Raw genomic sequence first — 18858 nt, 5'->3', positions numbered from 1 at the left:
AACAACAGATGCTGGAGGGGATGTGGCCAGGAGGGATCACTACTACACTGTTGGTGGGAGTGCAAACTCATTCAACCACTATGGAAAGCAGTATGGCAGTTCCTCAAAAGACTAAACATAGAGCTCCCCTATGACCCAGCAATTCTACTACTTGGCATTTACCCAACCATCCAGAAACAAGGGCATACTAAATTCACTAGCACAATGATGTTCATTGCAGCACTATTTACCATAGCAAAGAAATGGAACCAACCCAGATGTCCCTCAGCTGATGAGTGGATCAACAAGTTGTGGTATTTGTACACAATGGAATTCTACACTGCTGTCAGAAAGAACGACATAGCCCCATTTGTAAGGAAATGGAAAGTCTTAGAAAAAATCATATTAAGTGAAGTAAGCCAGACTCAAAGGAAATTAGGCTCAATGGTTCCCCTCATTTGTCATAATCAGTAGAAACCTTGGGCTCTCCTAGTAGAGATTTGCAATAGAGCAAAACCTAGATACATAAGGCCATATAGAATGAGGATAAATGAAAGGACATTCAGGATATAAAAACAAAAGCCATGTAATGAGTGATAATTGTCCTTAACGTACTATTTTCTCTCTCATCTCTTTTGCTGTCCCTTGGCTATCTCATATTGTTACAGTATTTTACCTTATTATCTGGTATATATGTATTTGGTTATTTGAAATTGGATAGGGAAGTGGGGAAAACAAAATGAGGGGTGGAGGTTGGGGAAGGGAAATGGGGAGCAAGACATGAGAAAGGGTATCAATGTATGTGAAGTAATGCACCTTCTATGTGGTGAATATAATGCAACCCTTCTATTAATCACAATAAAAATATATGAAAAAAGAAATAAAGTATAGCCTATTGTTAGATATATCAATACCAGCTCATTAGTCATGGTAAATGAGCATACCAGTGGTGAAATGGTAATAATGGGAAACCACTATTAATCTAAAAACTATTTTAAATGTGTAATTTCAAACTATTCTAAAATGGGACATGTAATTTCTTTTTCTACATGTGTAGATCTTGGAAATCATCACTCACAGCTATACTCAAACAAAACTGAAAATCAACAATTCTTCCTAGATCCAGCAAAGAAATGGAGCCACAGGGCAAAGTGCTGCCCCCAAACTGGAGAGACAGATGTTGGATACAATTTAGGATTGCAGAGGCCTGCAGCTGTAATAGACATGGGTAGGAACACATGAAACTGTAATTCAGGAATTCCTGGGGAATAAGAGTGTGCTAAAAATGCCAAGAGTCAAGAGGGGTAACAGGTAGAGAAGCAGGTCTCAATACTAGTTTGAACTTGAACTACAGGAGCCCATCACATTCTCACTGTGAAGATGAGAAATAATCCCCCCAGTACCTGTTGGTTTGGGGGGCAGGAAGGAGAATGAGGAGAAGAAAAAGTCAGAGACATTCTCAGAGAGAAACTCAGGTAAAACCCATCCTGGAATACCTTTCGTAAACATACCAGAAGACTAAACCTGTCCTACCAAGGCACTGAACAACAGAAAGACCTCAGTGCAGAGAAGATGGGAAATAAACAATGCTTTTATTTATACCCATACTAGGAAAGAATTATGGGTAATATAGTTCTGAAGCTATGTGAATGCTACATATCTTGACAGCCTAAAAATAACGTAACTTTAAAAACTGAGAGATGGGAGTAAAATAAGGTAATTTTATGTCAATTAGAAGCATATATCAGTAAATTGTAATATACAACTATACACATTTTATAATATTTTTCTTAAGGTTACATCTACTTTAGAAAACACATATTTTATGGCACAGCAATGTCAATGAGTTTAGCAATTTGTGCAGGTTCACTTTTTTTTATTTCTGTTGCACTCAAGCAAAAATATACTTGTACTTAAAATACTTAATATTTGTACTTAGAAATGGCATGTCTAGAATGAATATTATGTTTTAAGTTATTGTTTTGCCTGTTCTTTCATTTTAATTTCCTTTTATCAATGAAAATATCCATTCTTTTATCTTGCCTATTCATTTCAATACTCAAAATAAGATGCATTAAATGGTAACATTAAGTATATTTAGAGAATGACTTTAGGAAATCTATTGCATTCTATTCCCTTGTATTATGCAAAATTGTTATAAATGAGCATGCATCATTTTTATAGAAACACTAAAAAGTGATTATTCTTTTTATAAGTTTAATGGAACAATTCAACTAACAGCATTAAGTATTTTTCTTTTAATAACCTATGATGTGAGGTATTGCATTTCAAGATTTGTGTCAGAAATAGCCAGTTGTACACTTTGGGGCAATATATAAAACCAGTCCAGTCCTAGTTTCATCATGTGTTAAAATGAAGTAGCAACTCAGGTACTTAATTTTGCTTTTATCTCTGAAATTCTGCACCTTAGGTGCCAATGTTTATTAAAATCTCCTGATGCTGAATTTAGAGACCATGAAAATATTTGATTTATCCTCTTGGCTATATAGTACTATATTGCTTTTGAGTAAAATATGTTACTTTCTTCAAAATCTGCATAGCATTCTCAGTTGAAGTAAGGTTAAGATGTGTGAAGAGAAAACACTGGAGACCAATATAATAATAAAAATGTTGTTTTGGGTTTTCTTTTGAGAGGTTAGAGAATGGAAAAAGGACAGATACAAATGAGGATGAAGTATTCATAATAAAACGCTCAGAATGGCATCTTTACCTGCCATGGTCGTTCTCCTCAGAACAGGAGGGGGAAATGATGCAAAGGCATTTGAGCACTTATGGAAAAATTGTGCATTGTTAAAAATGGTGACTGAGGTCAAATGAATTGGATTTTTTTGTGGCAATACCATAGGCTTAGAGAGTGTTAAAAGGAATTTTTATCAAAGCCCTATGGCCTACTTTGCATAATTATGAAATTTGATTATGCAGAGTTAAACACAGAAAACAAACAAATGAGGATTAAAATAGCACATTCTTTTGGTCAATGAGAAACATAATGACAAGCTTGTTCTGTAATTCAGTAAATAAAACATTTTCTAGAGACAAAAGGACTGAAATAAAAGCTATTAGAAAAATGAAATCTAATTTTGAGGTCTCTTTGTTTCCCATGAAATTTGTCTTTCTCTTTCTTAGTACATGTAGAAGCTAACTCAAGTAATAATAATAAAAAAACCTTTTATTTTAGATGGTCAAGCCACTAAGTTTCAGGTTGAAAACAGAACTATATGAAGAAATATTAAGAAAAGTTTATTATTACTTAAAACTAGGCTGGAAAACAGATGCTACATATATAATATATATATATATATAGAGAGAGAGAGAGAGAGAGAGAGGGAGAGAGAGGGAGAAATATAAAGTCATATATAATTATATAGACCATATATTCATGTTGTATATATGTGTATATAACAATGTCACTTTTTTGTTGACAATATTTTTCATAATGGTTTTGGAATAAAATTTTCATCATACAAGATGATTTTTTTCCTTTTTGATTCACAATAAATGTCCACAGCCTGATTTTCTTCTAGGAATCATCAATCCTACATTCTGCCTTCAATGTTTATTCCATGATAATAAGCCAGGTTGGCTAGTCTGCTGAAATCAAGAAGGTATAGTAAATGAAAAATGTTATCTTCTTTTTTTTGCCAGTCCTAGGGCTTGAACTCAGGGCCTGAGTTCTTGGGATTTCTCAGGGCTAGATAGAGCTCTACCACTTGAGCCACCGCACTACTTCTGGCTTTTTCTATGTATGTGGTACCAAGGAATTGAACCTGGGTCTTTGTACATGCTAGGCAAGCACTTTACCACTAGGCCAAACTCCCGACTCAAATATTACTTTTCTTAAGAGCTTTTCTCTCTTGGCCAAGTTTAGTTTTTATGTGAGCTAGACTCTCCTAAGTCCAGTGGTCTTTGAGGGAACAGACAATAAATTTTGATAAATGGCATGGTTACTACTTTAAATATAAATAATGACAGTCTTAAAATATAGAGAATTAAAATGAGTCATAAAAAGTCCTTGCTTATCTTTTGTGATTTTTTTCAGAATAAATCTGGCTGAAACTACAGCTAAAACTGACTATAAATCACTTTAAGAAAACTGAGAACCAATAGAGTTATAGCCTTTAAATAAAGGGAAAGCATTTGAGCATTTGACTCTGTTAACATATGTATTTCACTGCCATTCCTTCTTTACTAATCATTTTCTTTACTACTGTGGTACTCAATTAAAAGGGAAAAAATTAATGTGGCCCTTTAACTTGCCAAATCAATTATAACCTATCTACCTGTAACAGGCAGTTTTTAAAACCTCGAAGACCTGCAGGTTTGTGGCAATAAATCCTTAGCTTTTGAGAAATGCAAATAACGAAAGCTCATCAAAAGGCTGCTATAACTCTCACAGCTGACTAGATGGAATATAATTTTGACTACTGAAAATTAATAGTCATTCCCAAGGCCTTATGAAAACAGCTGTCACCAAGAAAGATATTCACAAACAAATAAGCAATTCTCTTTCAAGTTTGTTAGAGGAAAGGAACAGTAACTCTTCAGGACAGCATGGAAGGATTAGTAAGCAACAATGAGCTAGATACTTTTAGACCTTGATAAGGTAACTGGAGCCTAGAGTTTATAGCACCTGCCCTATGCCTAGACCACACCTAGGCACATGCCAGACTTTTCCTGAAATATCTGCTGAGGGTAGAGGAAGGAAGAATTCTCTGATGGTGATCCATATGGAATAACCAGTAGGACAGACTACAAAGAGAAGCTGTTGACCCTGTGAAACCAAAAGGCTAAAGCTTGGAGTCATCCTAGGTATAAGATCCTATTTAGGAAATAGGTAGGACTGCACCAATTTCCAGTTACAAAAGATTAAATCTTTCCCACATGAAGTCTCACTCTTCCCAAAGCTACTGTCAATTTCATTCTGGCATGAGCCAGTAAAAACATAACATTTAGCAATGCATCAGTAATTTTTGAAAGAAACACATCCAGATCTGTGAATATTAAGTTTAATATTTAAAAAAATAAATATGAATCTGAACTATCTTAAAGCTCATTTTCCCATCTCTTTAAAAGGGGTAGTAAGGAATACTAGGAATTCATCATCAATACAGAGAACACAACTCCTGGTTATCTGGTTGACAACCACAGGGAATTGCTATACAATAGAGTCTCATAGGGAATGGATTTCCCATCTTTGGTTTTACCCAGAGTAATCCATAAATCTCCCCTTATTGTGGGAACTAAGTCATGCTCACAAACAGCATGAGGAAAAATCTAGGAGACTCAAACCTTATCCATTCCCAAGACTTGGTGTGATCTTGAACAAAATGTTCTCTGAACCTTTGTTCCTCATTCCTAAAACCAGAGTGGGACTACAAAGTCAGAGGTCCCTTGGAGTGTGACCATTCTCTAATGACCATATGATCCCAAGTTCTCCGCTGGCTATTTCCCTGTGTATTATAGAGTGTAATGAAACCAACAAGACATCAACCAAAGTGACATTTCTTCATTGTTCAAGTCTTAACTACTTTATCACTAATGCTGAGAAGACTCAAGTATCTGTCAATGAATATCACTTTTTAGATTTAGTCATCTAGAGTCAGAGAAACAAGTAGCAATTTATCTACAGAATGAAAAGAATGCTTTGACACAAAAACTATCAGTGAGAGACCTGAACTTGGTAAGGTGCCAGGGCAGAAAGATGGAAGCCGTTCTGTTTTTCATCTGTTTGCTATTTAAAATGCAAGGATGCAAAGGGCTTGGTACATGAACTTTCCTAAGGCTTCCTGCACTCCTGTTGCTACAGTTGACAACATTATCATCTGGGTAGTAACTGAGATCTGTAATATTTATACTAAATTTAGAATGCTGGTTATAAAATTGTTTGCAATGCATTTCAGTGATGAGTGGTACATAACTGTCTGATAAAAATGTGAGGCCAAGAGCTAGTTTCTTCATTTGTCTTTATCTGGGGGAAACTGCTTGGAAATCAGAGAAGGTGAGAAATGGTTCTATCAGGACAAACAGAAAGTCTTCATTCTAATTAAATAACTCTTGCAGGGTCATTTTTGCCCCTTCTATTGGTATTCAGTGCAGCATCCAGAGAATATCAGATGTGATATTACTACAACACAGTAATCTGCCATTTTTAAAAATTTAACGGTCCTCAAAACAGTTTTCTCACGAGGCTTTGTAAGAAGACAGGAAGCTATAATTGAGACTGTGTTTGACAGTGGGACCTTAGTGCCTAATTCTTTTTTTTTTTTTGAACTGAGATGATTTAGTTGTGATAAAGGCAGGCAACATAACCTCTTCAATGTAACTTATTCTGTCAAGAAAATGGGAATGAGAAGATTCTTTAACATTTGTATTTGTTACACATTTTCATATATAAAATATTGTTCACTGTTTTGCCCCTTCAGGCCAACATAATCTTGCTTCAGAGTCACTTCTAGCCAAGAATATTATCTTACAAAGGCCCTCAAGGATCAAATGCAATTCTTAATTACTTTCATTATGAGATGATTTTCCTGAGAGGTGAGGCACACATCTTGGTATCTTCCTGATGTTATAACAAAATACCTTAGATGGGCAATTTATGAATAGAAATGTATTACTCACAGAAGGCAAGAAGCAGATTTGGTGACTGGTATCTAGTATCTGAAATCACATCCTGGCAGATGGTATGGTACCCTCAGGCCCTTTTACTAGGGGCCACTAATCCTTTTTGCCAGGGCTCCATAACATGACCCAATCATCTCCCTTAGAGCCTCATTTTAATGCTAACAAACATTCTAAACTTTCCACAGGAAGTTTAGAATGGCTGTTCCTAATAATATATATGAGGTTCTAGAACTCAGAAGGGAGAATTGGTTAAACATGCTAAAATTAAGTCCTTTAAAAATTCAGACAATGGTTGGCATCTCTGAGCCTTCTAGAAGCAGCATCTCTCAAGGGTTTTAAATTCCCAGCCTTCTTTTGAAAGACAATTACATAAAAAGTCAACGGATGAGACTAGGTCTTCACTTTTTATTCTAATGATTAAAAAAAAGGTAGGGGGATACAGCTATTCTTTTTTTCTTTTCCTTTTTGCCATCTTGAAGAGCTAAGTTTGTGTATGGAAGGACTCTCAGTCTGTTATCTGGATCCGTTAGTAAATATCACAGTGACTAGACTAACTCCACCTCCCTTCTCCTCAAGGGAAATGAAAAATGAATACTCAAAAGGGGTTTTGTTTCTGATGATACAATGGGAATGCTATATTGAACAGACACTGATTTCAAGTGAGTAAATAGTCCACTTCATTTATTAAAAAAAGTACTGCAGAAATGATATGTATGATATACTTTCAAAGTCATGCTACCTGGCATATGCTATACAATACTTCATAGTTGCATTCAATTCCACATTTTATTAGAGGCTCTCGTGCTCTTTTCCAAACTAGCTGCAGCATTATTGTCTGACAGAAGTGGAATTAGAAAACACGGGGTTTAATTTGGTTAAGATTTCATACCAGGGGTCAATGGGGGACAGCTGAGAATCAAAATCAGAAGCTGTTACCTTGCATAATACATGCCAGTATGTCAAGAGGACAAATTAATTCAAAACAAAAAGGGAAGCCTATTTAGAATCTTGAAGAAACTGCTAAGATTAAAGAAAATGAATACATAAAAAATGAAACAACAATTTTAAGAATCCTGAGGGATGAACCATGGGAAGAACTCATGCTGCTAATCTACTATAGGTTCTTCTTCAGTGTTGAGGACAGGGAATGTTTATTCCGCATTCCATTTAATAAAGGATCACTTAACCCCTCCCCCGGCCACACCCAGAAGTTCTATTTTTAAAAAACAAAACTCGGTGGCTCCTGCCTTTTAATTAATTAATTCATCTGCTTGTAATAGGTTTGTTTTCTTCTGTTTCCTCCAGACAACCAATAGCTCCATACTGCTTTAATTGGTTTACTATGCCAGTACATGCCAAGTATCCCTGTGGATCTTCAACTGACCTTCCATAGTTCTTCATAATACTGTAAGATTAAACAACTATAGGAATGTGAGACCATGCGGGTCGTGGAGGGAACAGAAGATTTAGCTGAAGGATGGTGAAGGAATTCTGGAAAGCTTCTTCCAATGGTAATGCTCTGTGAAGCTCTCAGCCTACTCAACTTCTGTGTATTATTTCCTGAGTATAGATTTTCACAAATTAAATCTTCAAGAACATTGAAGCCATTACCACAGTTCTTGACAAACTAAGTCAGAAGACACAGTTATATTCAAAATGTTCAGAGACACGTCACGACAGCAAAACTCAGCCAACTGCCGAAGTATCCACTAGCAGGATTCTAGAAAACCTGGCAAAGCATATGCCAACTTTGTTACTGAGCAACATGGCTGATGGACACAATAAATAGTGCTTCTGGATAGGAGGGATAACAGCCTGTGGTGGGAAGCCACCGTGTTGGCTTCTCTGGGTGACATGCCTCCAACATGCCTTTGTAGGGATTCTGAAAGATGCTTACTCTATGATAACAAGAAATTCTAGGTGAGGGATCTGATTGTATTTAAAGTGGATCTTTCCTCTGTGCACTGAGAGCTGGAGAGGAGAGGCAACAGGAAAAGCTCCTGGATAGCTGAGTGGATTGCTCTCTACAGGACGCTGGGAAACCTCTGCCAGGCCTCTGCCCTCACAGCAAGCAGTGCAGCTTATCCTCACCCTTCCTCAGCATCAAATCCAGATGCTGAGTTTGGCCTGTGCAAGCCCAGTGAGGCAGATTTTATAGGAGGAGCTAAGACCTCCTTGTGGGAGCTGCAAATGGCTAGTTTCTCAGGCTCATATTAAGACACAATTTTGGTCCATATTTTGGCCTTTGAAGAAGGCCAGTCTTTTATCATAAACATGTGATATATTACTTGAAAAAAATAAAAGATTACTAAACAAAAAAGAAAATCTCCATAAAAGGAACCGCCACATCAAACCATCTTAGGCTGTATCCTTTAGAAGAATACAGTGAAAACTCCAAACGAAATGTGCAAGAACACAATTTTAGACAAAGTTCCAAAAGATTATACACTGTGATAAAAATTGAAGCTTTAAGCTGACACACCATTCTCTATCTTAAGCACATAAGGCTTTATATATTTTGAATTCTACTGTGTTTATCAATGTTTCTCCACTTGGAGTCACCTTAATGATGAGGTAAACATTATATATCTACATATATACATTATATACATGCACAACACAAACATGCATATGTCATTATCAAATAATGCTATTTTTGCCAGGCACCAAAGGCTTACACCTGTAATCTAGTTAGTTAGGAAGCTGAGATCTGAGGATCATGGTTTGAAGCCAGCTGGACAGAAAAGTCTTTAAGACTCTTATCTCCAATTAACCCCTGGAAAATTGGAAGTGACTCTGTGCTTCAATGTGGCAGAGTGGTAGCCTTGAGTGTAAAAGCTCCAGGACAGCGCCCAGGATCTAAGTTCAAGGCCTATGACAATAATAATAATAATAATAATAATAACAATAGCAATTCTTGAAATGAAGAGAACAAGAATGGTTTTCTTCCTCTCTCAACCAACAGAAATAATGAGGTGATGATCTGGTTGAAGAGAAAGGAAAATAAAACACATTCCCACTTGACTATGAGCTGGATGCCATAAGAGGAAACCTCCCATATCATTTCATATCAACCCTTTGGCTGATGGTCTGAGATGGTTTTAGGCCAATAGACCATTAAGCAGTAGTTGGTCACAAAATTAACATTATAGACAGAGGTGGTAATAACGTGAGCAGTAGTGACAATAATATTTGACAATGCTCTATTTATAGTATTGATCTCAAGTCCCTCTATACACAAGAAAAATGATGTGAAGCTAAGCCACACAAAAGAAATCCATATTTCCAGAAAAGTACACAGCTGATATTAAACTTGACATTTACGCTTCCCCTTGAAAATGTTAAATGGACAGTGCTTCAGTTAGAATGAAATCCATCTAGATCTCTGTTTTTTATTGTTGTTTTTAAACCCCCACTTTAATGTTCTTGCTGGTTTAAAAATAGGAAATGAGACTACATTTGCTAGCTGTAAGGCCAGAGACACGCTCTCATGCTTCTCGTTCTAACTGTAACACTCTATATCCAGTGTTACGAGGCGGAAAATCCACAGGAGATGCAAGTTCAAAAGCAGGCTCATGTTTGAATTGATGCTCAGAAAACAGTCACATACTATAGAAATGATCCCTGAAAGTATAGTTGCCGAGCAAAGTGGCTCACACCTGTAATCCTGGCTACTGAGGCGGCTGAGATCTGAGAATCCAAGGTTCAAAGCCAGCCTGGGCACTAAAGAATGTGAGACTCTTATCTTCAATTAACCATGAGAAAAATGGGATGTGGAGCTGTGGCACAAAGAGTAGGGCAGTAACCTTGAGCTGAAGAGCTCAGGGACAGCACCCAGGCCTAGTTCAAGCCCCATGATGGACAAAAACAAACAAACAAAAAAAACCAGTCTTAATGATGGGCACGAAGCAGCAACAAGGCACTCATGCAGCTTCCCTTTCCACCTGCTTGTTTTCCGTGCTTACTGAAGGGTTTCAAATCATTATGCACATCATCTGTTCTCTTTGGAACACAGGCACACAAACATCTCAGAAATTCCTGTTTCCTTTTAGCCTGTACTGAAGTTAAAATTTAGAATCTTCAGCTAGCTCTGCTTGCTTGCTTGAGTGGTGCTCGATCATTTGAGCCTCACTTCTAGCCTTGCTTTTTGCTGGTTAGTATTGTAGAATTCCATCCCAGGCTGGAAATCATCTGTATTTTTTTTTTTTTGAGTAGCTGGATTAAAGCCAATAGCACCCCTGGCTTATCTCAAGTACATGTTCATAGCTGATCATTTTATGCCATTATGATAAAGTAATTGTAAGTCATGAAGTTGAACTTGATATGAAAAAGCAATTGTTAATCTAAATGTTTTGATTCAGAGTCTGCTTTAGGGAAAAGGGCCCTTGTGAGGAGAACTCACTAAGAGATTCAACAGATAGGTAGAAATATAAACAGATACACATTTTTTCCTCATATATTATTGATCTAAATAATGAATTTTATTTCATATATATACATATATGACCTCTTTGCTGTTAAAAGGAGTTGCCATTCAGCACAGCAGTTTGTGAGTACAATGCATCTATGATCAATGTCACCCCTTTTCTACATTTTTCTTAGCCTTCTCAACCTACCCCCTCCCTTGCTTTCTTCATTTTGTAGGATATAATTTGTATTTGTATTATTTTTTTCAGTCATGGGGCTTGAACTCTGGGCCTGGGTGCTGTCCCTGAGCTCTTCAGCTCAAGGCTAGCACTCTACCATGTTGAGCCACAGTGCCACTTCCAGTTTTCTGGTGGTTTAGTGGAAATAAGAGTCTCACGGACTTTGTGCCCAAGCTGGCTTTGAGTCACGATAGTCAGATCTCAGCCTCCTGAGTAGCTAGGATTACAGGTGTGAGCCATCAATCCTTGGCATAATTTGCGTTCTTGACTACATTCTCCCTCACCCCTCTTAAGAGGTTCTTTTATTTCTTCTCTACACGATAGGTGCATATTCTTCATTTTCTTGATATCCTTTCATTTTTCTTGGTATTCCAGTTGGGGGCTTAAGAGCATCCTCAAACTTAATGCCTAAAACAAAATTCTAGACTTAAACTTTCCTCTGCACCAACCATCCATTCTCCATATGACCCTTAAAATGAGTGGGAGTTTGGCCTAGTGGTAGAGTGTTTGTCTAGCATGCACAAAGACCTGGGGGTTCAATTCCTCAGTACCACATACATAAGAAAAGCCAGACGTGGTGTGGTGGCTCAAGTGGTAGAACTCTAGCCTTGTGAAAGCCCAAGGACAAGCGAAAAAAAAAAAAAAAGGTACTGCATTTGATTTTGGTACTCTGTTTCATTCACACACACACACACATATGAATATATATGAATATGTATATGTTTATCTGAATTGGGGAAGGAAAGGGGAACAAAAAATTAAAAAGTTGGTTAGACAAACCAATGCAACAGTGATCCTCATAAGACAATATAATGGAAATGAACTCTACAACTTGTAGGGTGGTTTGGAGGGAGGGAAAATGGGAGAAAAACAATGGAAGGGGTAACAATATTTGATTAAAAAATGTCCTCATTATCTTACTTATGTAACTATAACCTCTCTATACATCACCTTGACAATAAGATCAAATTGAAAAAAATATTTTATTGTCAGGATAATGTATAGAGGGGTTATAGCTACATTTGTAACTGTAGTAGGTAGTAGGTACATTACTTCTCACACAGATACCCCTTCTCATGTTTCTGTCCCTGTTTCACTCCCCCATCCCTTCGCAATCATCTTGTTTCCCCCTTTCCCTTTACTATTTCAAATAAACAAATAAATGTATGTACGATATGCCAGGTAACAAAGCCAGACACAGTAACAACATGAGATTAACCACAAGGGCAAGAAAAGAGAAGAGAAGTAACATAGTATATTAAGAACAAGCATACAAGATGAAGCTCTTGTTTCCATATCATTTCATTTAGTCTCATCATATATGACCTTACGTACCTGGGTTTGAGCTATTGTAATCCTCTACTAGGAGAGTCCTAGATGTGTACTAATTATGAAAAATATTTTTTAAATGGCCTTTCAGTGGTAGAAATTGGACCAATTTACTGTCTTGATAAACACTGTCAGTGGCTTCCCATTCACTAAAGGTAGAGATCCTGCTCTACAGGATTACCAACCTATGTATTCTCTGTACTCCATGCCACTGTACTAGTCACTTTTGTGCCACACAATCAGTGATCTATTTTACTTTATCCATGCCACTTCACATTCCTTGAAGTTATTTTATTTGGGTATCTCTTATCTTCTCTACTCTGTGACAGCACAGAATGTGGCTGTTTTGTCCATGGCTGTTTTCACAGTGCCTTGCTGCTCATTAACAATTGGTGCATGAATAACTGAATGAAAGCCTGTTTGTTTTTCTTCATTTGAAAATCCAGGTTTGGGTGGGGGGAGGGAAAGTGGGAGAAAAACATGAGAAGAGGTAACAATGTTCAAGAAATAATATACCCAGTTCCAGATGAAGGTAACTGTAACCCCTCTGTACATTACCCAACAATCAAATCTAAAAATAAACAATTAAAAAAAGAAAATCCACAAGTTTATACTGTGTATTTCTTCAAAATATTTTTTCATAAGTGAAATCTGATCTACAGGTTCCTATTGTTCTTACATGCAAGATTTCTTCTATTGTATTTTTAAAGATTGCTTTTGTTATAATTTTCTCTGGCATTTTATTAAAAAAAACTAATTACAGATATGTGCAGATTCTTCCCAAATTCCTGTGATATCTATGGGCTGACATTTAAACTGGAATGCCATGTTATCAGAGGTCCCAGACCTAAATGAGTTGAAGTGAGCCAAACTTTCAGCCCCACCATGCTTTCTTAGTTAAAATGGCAAGAGAAACACAGCATGCTTACTTTTGAGTATTATTAATTTTCTTCATTTATTGTCAGTTCTCCATATGAATTTAAGATATAGGAGAAGAGATGTATGTTCTCTTCCACTACTGTATTACCAGAATTTAGAAATTATATAAAAGAATTAATATGAAAGAAAAATAACTGTCGGGAGCAAGAGTGGAAACAAACTGTACTTTGATTTGCATCAGATAATTGCTTGATTGTCTTATTGTTTTTTGGCCTTCTCCTGTTCAATTGATCTGAGATTTACCATATGAATGTAACCCTCAACAGCTCCCTGATTAACGATCTGGATGTAACACCTGGGAGGGCCCTGATCTCGGGAGGGGATAAAAACTTTGTGTTAAGAATAAACGAGGAGCAGTTTTTGCTTGGGCTGCAGACCTCCTGGACCCGATGTGTTTGTCTCTCTTCTAATTTTTCCAGTCCCTGCCCCTTATTTCAGGAACCCCAATTTGCTGCCGGGAGGCCCCGGCATCTGGCGCCCGAACAGGGACCCTGAAAATCTGGGACGAAGGTGAAGGACCCCTCCCTGTGGTAAGTAACACATCGTAGGACTATTAAGAGAGTATAGTCAGGAGTAATAATTATGGGTCAAGCTAATAGCCATGAGTTATTTCTACCGATCTTAACAGGCCTATTTGAAGCCCACGGAACGTGGGTGGAAGAGGGGGTGCTTCAGAGCTTCCTACAGTTTCTCGAGGAAGCATGCCCGAGGTCTGTAGAGGAGGCATTCCAAAAAGCCTGGCAGCGGATAGGAAAAAGAATTCAAGATTATTATGAGGTATATGGCCCCGAAAAGACCCCAATAGAGGCTACTACTGTATGGAATTTAGTAAGTAAATACATAGATCCTCTACATGAAGATGCTGAATTTAATCTTGAATTAAGGGAACTTTATGAGTTAAAGGACCCTTCTGAAGAACCTGAGGCTGAGCCATATGCCGCAGCCCAAGAGAGTCTAAGTGAGATCTTGCAAACGGAACAACAACCAGTAGATATTGAGTATCAGAATTCAGGTTTGAATACCAAGGAGGAAAGTTATGATGAGTCAATGGAGGGCCGAATGGCTACGATGGAGAAGAAGTTAGAAGAAATCCTACATTTTCTATCGAAAATGGGGACAGAGCAGAGAGCCCCCTCAGAAGTAGGAAAGAAATATGACCCTCAGGCCACTATGGTGTCTGATTCTAAACCTTACCCCTCACACGCACCGCCTCCGGCTGCAGCCTTACGGCCTCAATCCCTTTCTCAACCTTTAGGCAAGCCTAAAGGCCCTAGCAACAAGTCCCTTTTAACAGGCACTACAACCAGGCACAGTGCATCACAATTAAACCTGACTCAGGCTGCTAGAGAGAGGGAAGGTATTTCAGGGCCTCGATGCTTCCCTAGTTCAGTTGATCATGATGAACAAGTATACCATCAGCCTGTTCCTGTTAAACTATTACAGGATTTAAAAAATGCCTGCTCCCAATATGGGCCAACTGCCCCTTTTACTCAAGTAATATTGGAGGCCGCGTGTGCTGGTATTGCATGCCCAAATGACTGGAAGCGGCTTGCCAGAGCATGCCTTAGTGCAGGAGAGTACTTATTATGGGAGACAGAGTTCACTGCACAGTGTCGGGCTAAAATTGAAACAAATAGGTCTAAGAACCTGCCTTACACTGTTGATCAGTTGTTAGGAGAGGGAACCTATAAAAACACCGAAGATCAATTGGGTTATGCAAAGGAGGCCTATTTACAAATAAATGCTGCGGCGAGAGAGGCTTGGAAAAAGTTACGCAATTCCAATCGTACAAAAAATCTAGTAGAAGTTAAACAGGGACCGAATGAACCTTATCTAGAATTTTTGTCTCGATTAATGGAGACTGCAGACTGCCTAGTACAAGATGAGAATGCAAGGGAGAATATAGTTAGACACATAGCCTATGAAAATGCCAACGCCGCCTGTCAGGCGGCTATCAGACCCCATAGGAATAAGGGAGGAATCACGGACTTTATTTCACTGTGTGCTGATATTGGACCCTCCCATGTACAAGGCCTTACTTTAGCCGCCGCTCCTCAAGGAAAGACTGTTACTGAGTCCCTAAAATATAGAGGTCAGCGGCATTCTCGGGATGCTAGACCCCCAGGGCGTTGCTTTTCTTGTGGACAAATAGGACATTGGATGACGCAATGCCCACGCCAGGCCAGGCAAAAGAGAGAAAAATCACCTGGCACATGTCCACGCTGTGGTAAAGGGAAGCACTGGGCTAAAGATTGCAGGTCAAGAACAGATCGCAATGGCCGCCCGCTTTCGGGAAACTGGAGGAGGGGCCAGCCCCTGGCCCCGCAAAACCATGGGGCAGTCCCTCCCTCTTCTCGGCCACAAGTGCATCTTCTAACAACCCCCCAAGATCAGTCTCCGGCCTCCTCCGTGCCACCCCAGGAAGTGCAGGATTGGACCTCTGTTCCTCCACCTGCTCAGTATTGACCCCAGAGATGGGGACACAAGCTCTCCCCACGGGGGTCTTCGGCCCCCTTCCCCTGGGAGTGGCTGGATTGCTGTTAGGGCGAAGTAGCTCAGCCCTTAAAGGGATACAGATTACACCTGGCAAAATTGACCAGGATTTTACTGGAGAAATCAAAGTTATGGCCTCTGCCCCGAAACACGTGGTATCGATCCCAGCCGGTCAAAAATTAGCACAATTAATACTTGTGCCTTTACCTCCCGGGGAGACTGCTAATTCCCCATGTGGACAGAGAGGATTTAGATCTTCTGATATCTATTGGGTACAAAGCATAAAACAAGAGAGGCCTGAGATGACTATATTTATACAAGAAAAGCCCTTTAAAGGAATATTAGACACTGGAGCAGATGTGTCTGTGATATCTAAAAAACATTGGCCAGCCCAATGGCCCCTGACAACCTCTATGACTTCCCTACAGGGGGTTGGGCAAGCAACTGACCCACAGCAGAGCAGTGCGATCCTTGTTTGGAGAGATGAGGAAGGGCACTCTGGTCATTTTCAGCCATTTGTCTTGGATCATCTGCCAATTAATTTATGGGGTCGTGATATCATGGAAAAAATGGGAGTGTATATGTTTAGTCCTAGTGCTGCGGTCACTAAGCAGTTACTTGATCAAGGCCTCCTCCCCTTTAGGGGACTAGGCCGAGCAGCACAGGGGGAGCTAGAGCCACTCCAACCCCAGTCTCACCCTACGAGACAAGGATTGGGGTATCCCTTGATGGGAGCTGTCGTTTGCCCTCCCCCTCATGCTGATCCCATAAATTGGCTCTCTGAACGACCGGTATGGGTTGAACAGTGGCCTCTTTCACTAGAAAAGATCATTGCAGTACAGCAGCTGGTACAGGAGCAGCTGGATTTGGGGCATGTGGCCCCTTCTAACTCTCCATGGAATTCTCCAATTTTTGTTATAAAGAAAAAGTCAGGTAAATGGAGGCTGTTACAGGATTTGAGAAAAATAAATGCCACAATGGAACTGATGGGGGCCCTACAGCCTGGCTTGCCTTCACCCATGGCAATCCCAAAGGATACTTATAAGATTATTATAGATTTGAAGGATTGTTTCTATACTATACCCCTGGCGCCTCAAGACTGTAAGCGCTTTGCCTTCAGTGTCCCCTCTGTTAATTTTAAAGAACCCATGAAGCGATATCACTGGCTTGTGCTCCCACAGGGCATGGCAAATAGCCCAACTTTATGTCAAAGTTTTGTGGCTAGAGCCATTTCTTCCACTCGTGAAAAATTTTCTTCTGTTTATATTGTTCATTATATGGATGACATCTTGTTGGCTTGTTCTGACCCTATCGTCGTACGACAAGCCTTTGGACAACTAAAGCAGGATCTGAGCCTCTTTGGCCTTGTAATAGCAGCTGAAAAGGTTCAGGAACACCCGCCTTTTACATATCTAGGCCATATATTAGGCCCACACTATTTTAAAAGCCAAAAAATACAATTAAAAACTTCACACTTAAGAACTCTTCATGATTTTCAGCAATTCTTAGGAGATATAAATTGGCTTCGGCCTTATCTAAAGCTCTCCACAGGAGAGTTAAAACCCCTCTTTGATCTCTTAAAAGGAGATACCAACCCTACATCCTTGCGCGAATTAAATCCTGACGCCAGGAGGGCCATCCAAATTGTAGAAAAGGCAAGTTCCCAGCAACAAATGACCTATTGTGACTATTCTAAACCCTGGGGAGTTTACATTTTAGCTACTTCTCACTCCCCAACTGCTGTATTGTGGCAGGATGGCCCACTTTTATGGCTTTATCTACCATCAACACCCGGCAAAGTGCTGACCCCCTACTACGAATTGGTAGCTAATCTGATACACATGTGCCGAGTGGATTCCCGTAAATATTTAGGTCAGGAACCTCATTTTATCTGTGTCCCATATAATTTACAACAACAAGATTGGCTATTCGCCCATTGCGATCCTTGGGCCATTGCTTGGGCCAATTATACGGGAAAAATTTTGCATCACTACCCGTCTAACAAACTTCTCCAATTTGCTGCGTGTCATACGTTTCTATTTCCTTCCATAGTACAGGCCTCGCCTTTATCTTCTGCCGCTTTGGTATTTACAGATGGATCCTCAAATGGAACGGCTGCTTTGACCATTAATGGGAAAACTCAATCTTGGGTTACAGGTTTTTCCTCCGCCCAAGAGGTGGAGTTAGAGGCTGTTTTACAGGCACTCGTCCTGTTACAAGACGAGCCCTTTAACTTATACTCAGACAGTCAATATGTAATTCGTGCTCTTCAAGTCATAGAAACTGTTCCCTTTATTGGAACTACTAACTCCAATATTCAGACCCAATTTCGCCAAATACAAACTTTGCTTTGTTCTCGCAACCACCCCTGTTTTTTTGGCTTTGTTCGAGCTCACACTAATCTTCCTGGCCCTTTAAGTGAAGGCAATGCGGTCACTGACTCTGCCACCAGAGTTTACTTAACTCAGGTTGAACTTGCTAAGCAGTCACATGCCATCCACCATCAAAACAGTCGAGCCTTGCGCCGACAGTTCAAATTATCTAGGGAAACAGCGAGGCAAATAGTTAAGACTTGCTCCAACTGTGTCCCTTTTTCACCAGCCCCCCATTTAGGTATAAATCCACGAGGACTGCTTTCTAATCACATTTGGCAGATGGATGTCACGCATGTTCCATCATTTGGCCGATTAAAATATGTTCATGTTACTGTAGATACTTATTCTAATTTTATCTTGGCCACCCCCCTTGCTGGGGAAGCCACTAAACATTGTATTTCTCACTGCATTCGATGCTTTGCTGTGATGGGGATTCCCTCGCAAATAAAAAC

At 39.2% G+C, this 18858-nt stretch overlaps 1 protein-coding gene and 1 pseudogene across 5 annotated transcripts in view; both read right to left on the bottom strand.

The window, feature by feature from the left end:
* The window catches only part of Kif16b (kinesin family member 16B), a 284469-nt gene that overhangs the window by 39245 nt on the left and 226366 nt on the right, over positions 1-18858 (bottom strand). The window lies entirely within an intron of this gene.
* On the bottom strand, positions 10227-10261 carry LOC150050174 (small nucleolar RNA U3; annotated as a pseudogene).

This window comes from Megascapheus bottae, chromosome 18, assembly GCF_031878675.1.
Source record: "Megascapheus bottae isolate mThoBot1 chromosome 18, mThoBot2.hap1, whole genome shotgun sequence".
NCBI classification, from domain to species: domain Eukaryota; kingdom Metazoa; phylum Chordata; class Mammalia; order Rodentia; family Geomyidae; genus Megascapheus; species Megascapheus bottae.
This window is presented reverse-complemented; position numbering and strand designations above follow the sequence as displayed.